Source organism: Spea bombifrons, chromosome 3 (assembly GCF_027358695.1).
Source record: "Spea bombifrons isolate aSpeBom1 chromosome 3, aSpeBom1.2.pri, whole genome shotgun sequence".
Lineage (NCBI taxonomy): Eukaryota > Metazoa > Chordata > Amphibia > Anura > Pelobatidae > Spea > Spea bombifrons.
This window is the reverse complement of record NC_071089.1, coordinates 99,355,953-99,362,035: the sequence shown is the minus strand read 5'-3', so window position 1 is coordinate 99,362,035 and position 6,083 is coordinate 99,355,953.

Sequence of the window (6,083 nt, the reverse complement as noted above, 5' to 3'; positions counted from 1 at the left end):
ACCACCCATTTCTCACAGTCTGTAATTTGTATCAAGATAAAAATCAACAGGACTAACAAGCTCAATGAAGGGGGAAGTAGAACTCGCTAAGCTATAATTAACTCTAAGCCATAATTGATATCTGCAAATCATTTCCATGAGCTCATTTTCTGTTGGGTCTGGTAACAATCATAACTCGGGGCCCAACTTCTTCATATCCTCTTAGAGCAATGCAATAAAAGTGTATGTTATAATTATCCATTCAAAAACAACAAATCAGAGTTCTAATGTTGGAGAAAATGAAACACAATTGAGCTAATACAGGAACTATCTGCACTACATTTTCAATGCTGTCGCCAAGTAGAATGTATAAAGAAATTAATGCATATTTTAATTATCCTGAGCCCTCTCATTGAAAGTTAATTAAGTTATTGACTGATATTGATTATTTTTTTCCTCAATTTGTTCAATAAATTAAAGCCATTAACCTATTCTAGTCAAGTACTCTATTCCAATGTTACTTTCTGTAATTGCCAACTAGAAGCAAGTGGCTGGGCTGATAGGAATTGTAGATCATATAATAGTAATAACAATAATAATATTAATAATCATATAGTTCTCTTATAAGCTCCTTCAAATCAAGCCTTCAACTTGCAGCCACAGCATTGTCTATTCTAGATTTCTAAAGAAGTTCAGCATTTATTTGCTGCCTTCTTAATATAAGAAACCCCACAGTGCCTTGTTTTCTCAGCCCTAATGCCAATCTTTTTCTAACTCCCCACAATGCTTTAAAAAAAAATATCTGATTTATTTTGCAGTAACACCGTGCATTACTACTGCAGTATTGTTACAGCCCATTAAAGGTTAATCAGAATAGTTGGCTACGCTTACAGGAGGTAAAGGGGTAGGAATAATGATGGTGGAAACATATGGAGAATATACACGTTCAAAGTAGATTTTAAAAAGGAAAATAACTCTTTGGCCCTGTAAGAGCTAACAGGTTTAACTATGATCTATGTCCGAACGCTTGTCCATATAACCAAGAATAGTAGAGCAGTTTCATGAAATGCGATGCCAGTCGTTGTGGATTGCAGTGTGGCATGATGCACCTTTTACGTGTTAACTAATTCAGGGCATGGCGGGAAGCACTTCACCGCCTAAACTGTCTTAATGCATATTATATATTATTACCGTATTTGCTCGATTATAAGACGAGGTTTTTTTCAGAGCAAATGCTCTGAAAAATACCCCTCGTCTTATAATCGGGGTCGTCTTCTAATCAGACCTCAAATAGAGGTCTGATTAGGAGACTAAGATCCAGATCCCCCGCACCGCTGCAGGGGACCTGGATCCTCCTGTCGTCGCCCCCCCACTTACCGGTGCTTCCGGAGGTGAAGTTGGCAGCGGGGGTTTGTATGCGTCCGTCGCAAATACCTTCCCCGACTGTCAGAGATCAGAGTTCCAGAGTTCCTGATCTCTGACAGCCGGGGAAGGTATTTGCGACGGACGCATACAAACCCCCGCTGCCAACTCCACCTCCTTCCGGCTGCCGCGGAATGAGACGTCAACCCGCTGCCCCGGCAATACAGCAGGAAATTGGAAGCACCGGTAAGTAAGTGTGTGTGTGTGTGTGTGTGTGTGTGTGTGTGTGTGTAGGGCATTTCTGGAATGCCTTACACCCCTATATGCCACTCTGGCACTTAGGGGGTTAAAAGGCATATTATGGGGCAGAGTGGCATATAGGGAGGTATAAGGCATTTCAGGAGGCAGAGTGGCGTTAAGGGGGCATTTAATAGTGCACTCTGCCTCCTGAAATGCCTTATACCTCCCTATATGCCACTCTGCCCCATAATATGCCTTTTAACCCCCTAAATGCCAGAGTGGCATATAGGGGTATAAGGCATTTCTGGAGGCAGAGTGCTCTATATAATGCCTTTTAACTCCCTTAATGCCACTCTGCCTCCTGGAATGCCTTATACCTCCCTATATGCCACTTTGCCCCATAATATGCATTTTAACCCCCTAAATGCCAGAATGGGATATAGGGGTATAAGGCATTTCTGGAGGCAGAGTGGCACATAGGGGGTCAAAAGGCATACCATGGGGCACAGTGGCATATAGAGGGTTAAAAGGCATATCATGGGCCACAGTGCCATATTGGTGTGGCAAGCCTGGGGGCAGATGTGCGTAACTGGGGGACAGGTTGGAAAATACAAGAAATAAAAACAAAAAAAATATATTTTTCTCAATCATAGCTTTTATTAAAAAAAATAGTTTACATGAATTAACATTTACTGGTAAAACTTTTTTCCTTTAGGGTCGTCTTATATTCAGGCTTTTTCTTTTTTTCCTAAGTTAATATTCAGATTTTGGGGGGTCGTCTTATAATCAGGGTCGTCTTATAATCGAGCAAATACGGTATATATCAGGAATTTACTACTCAAGGAGTGTTTGGGTGACCATGTGCAGGGCTGGTGCAAGGATTTTTGCCACCCTAGGCAAAACATAATTTTGCCGCCCCCTGGCTCCACCCCCACAAGCCCCTCCTCCTGAATGACCGCGGCCGGGCTCCTCCTTTGCCTATAGGTGGCGCCGGCCCTGACCATGTGTCCTGGATAGCCCTTAAATCAAAGGTATCTTGGGACCATGTCACATCTAGGAGTCAAATACAGTAGGTGGCATTGGCTGCCTCATGCAACCTGCCTCTGCATCCAGCAAAGAGGAAAGCAGGCAGAACAACTGGCACTGACATCAGTAAATCTGCCAGCAAGAATAGAATTCTATGGAAATTGTGCTTTTCTCAATAATATTTTATAGGGAAAAATAGTGTGGCATGCCTGGGGGCCCACTGTGTTGAGAAGAGGCCATGCTTCACATGGAAATATAGATGATAAGTTCAAATGCTGGTTAATAAATCACATTACTGCTATGCCAATAAGTTAACATTTTTGTACCTTTATGTTCTATCTTGATGATTGGGTTTGTAGATGTAGTAAATGTAGTAAAGTCCATCTTTTCCTTAAAGTCCAGGGATCTTAGTTGGAGATAGTCCCTTACATTTTTGGAAATGAAATACAATATGCATACAGAAAGCTTCGCTATATGATAAAATATTGTCATACGTATAGTTGGACACAGAATTCGATATCAGTCATCGCAGACATTGTAAAATGCAGCTGTGTGTGATATACAATAATTTATCAATATAACAGAAAAGCGTATTACTTCACTTCGTGAAAAGCAAAGTCTTTTGAACAATCCCCTAACTTGGAATTTTTTTTTACATTTGTGGTCAGTAAAAAAAAAAAAAGAAACATATATATGTAACTTCACTGAAAATGTCAACCACAGGCAATAAAGTGTACAGATTACCTTTCATTGCACAACCGTGTTTTGAATTTCTTTGGGGGGGATTTGGAAAATATTGGCTATACTTTCAAACTTTTCACCAAAAGTGATTTTTTTTTTATTATTTGCCCTTTAAGGTAAAAATATTTGCCATGACTTCACTTAAACTACGGTTTACCTTTTTTTTAAAAAAAAATGTAAAATAGGGTATTACAGATGCTTATACTTTGTATATAAATAAATAGTAGAACCTTTGGAACTTTAGGTTTTTATTTTCTCATTTTGGGGTTAACTCCTATAATAACGAATAGGAAATATTTCTGGGGCATCCTGCACCCACCCATCTTCCCTATGATTTTCATTTTCCTTCCCCTTAGGTACGTTAGGCTTTTATTACTAGTGATATGAAAACATTTTTATTATAAAAGTTACTTTTATTTTTTATTTAGCAAAGAAAATAGAACTTGAGTTGTAGTTTCACTTTAATGTGATAATTGGATTTTATTTAACTAGGGGAGTGGAGAAAATCTACTGTAAAAGGGGGGATTTTGCTGGCAAATAAAGAATCCTACAAGCATTTCATCTGAAGATTAGTCGCTGCCTGAGACTAATGCCCGTACTGTATCAAGGCCGTTGGCAAAGTAAGAGCATTGAGAAGTAATGGGTCTGTCCGACATCTTGCTTTCAAATTGTCTGCCAGGGAATTAAGTCTCAATTCATCACAAGATCTGTTTAACATTAATTCAATGAGATAGCCTGTCTTTCCTTTGTCACCACCAGGATTGAATGCTTTTTATCCAGTGTCAGCAGCGAATCACTCACCAACAGAGCGAATGGTATCGGATTGGGTATGTACATCGCTAATCTACTTTAGTGAATTCTACCACTGGTTTCCGTCATTAGGAATACTGCATAGCCTGAAAAGTATTATGCTTATTTTTATTTTCGGCTCAGAGGAAACAAATAAGTTGGATAAATAGAACAAATTGTGGGTTAATAAATATAGTGTAATGTAATCTGAACAGCTTTGTATTGTCTTTTTAACGGCGTCTCATACAGGACATAAACAGTCATAAACCCAATGTAAACTTACAGTCTAACTACATTCAGTATAAATATTTGCAGAATATTTACATTGCAGTGTATCCTGATGGATATTCTTGACATTCTTGCACTCCCATGACCTATTAGTAAAGATGAGAAAAACATCAGTTTGTGCAGGGACATGGCACAAAACACTGGGCCCCTTGTAAGCTGTGTTGAGGGACCCCCTTCTCCTCGTATCTATCCTATTGTGGATCCGAGTCCCTTTGTCTCTGAATATCTGATTCCACATTTGCGAAATCTGAACTTAATTATGGGTTATTTATGTTTTTCACATAAATAATCCAGTGATATAACAAATACCTTGCACATGGCTGGTAATAAATAATTACAACATTTATTAGGAGCAGATGTTGTTAGTGACAGCAAAGGATACACTTGTGCACCAAGAAGCATTTGGGGGCCACCTAAAATCTTGGGGCTTTGGATTTTTTCTTTTTTTGTGGAAGAAATAAGCCAAAAGGAAAAAAAGGATATATGTATTTGGTAATTTCACACATACCATATGCATACATGCCTATCTGGATACAATAAGACTCTTTTAAATAATCCTTCTTGTCTAATCTGCTTTTTTTGGTTGGAAGTGGATTTTTTTGGTTTGGTACCATTCACAGTTCTTCTTTAATGGGAATCCCCATGTGTTGTAGTCACACTTAACGGGCTAGGAGCAATTCATTGATCATTTCATCTGGGAAGTGCTGAGTATAGTCTCAATGTGCACTTCTGCAAATAAAAAGTGATTGGCACATCTACAAGTGTATAAAAATTGAATATAATTTTATAGGTAGCCAATGCAAGCCACCACAATTCTACAGGTGTGATTTTTGCATAATTTTATTTTTCTTCCCAATGTGTCCAGAATGTTTGAATGGTTCTGCTATCTTATTCCTCGGCCATGTATACCTCACTACTTTCAGGTTTTAATTGTGTCTCCAAGAGTCCATTCCCATGGCATTCCCTTTGTTCTGTGACTATGGTCCAATTATTAAAAACATACTTGAAAAACCATCTTGGTGGCTCAATGAGTTTTCAGTTTTGGAAATAGAGATTAATATATTTATAAAAATTACAGCAAATTTGCTTTCTTATCTTATGAGGCAGTTACCAAATGTATAATTATATCACATTAATCGAATGTTCATGTGCAAATAAGTTACATATGCTATTAATAATGTAGCGATTCTACTGGTTAAAACAAAATGAGTGGCATAAGCCATTTTATTTCAGACTTCAATAGTAGCTTTGACGCCAGGTTTGAATATTGTAGCTGACAGAACAGTCCTACTGTTCTCAAGATGGTCTGAAGCCAGACCAATTGAAATTAATCTCCAAGACATTCTTTGGTTGCACTTAAAGGATGGTAGCCTTGCAACAGATACCATGCCATGAGAAATGCTTTCATTTAGGGGAAATGCAATGGCTAGCGCAATTATCCAGTGCAAGTTCTCCATTAGTGATGGAAGAAATGATTATTTGGTTATGCTCCCATTCTGGTTTGAAAGCAAGAAAGTGCATAGTGTACAATTCTGAGAAACTAGAAACTTTAATTGGCCCAGACAATTAGTGTGAATATACCGAGCCACTAACTTAATTCACCTTCAAACAGCTATTCAGAATCTTCCAATTAACAGCCATCGAGTAGAATGTTTGGT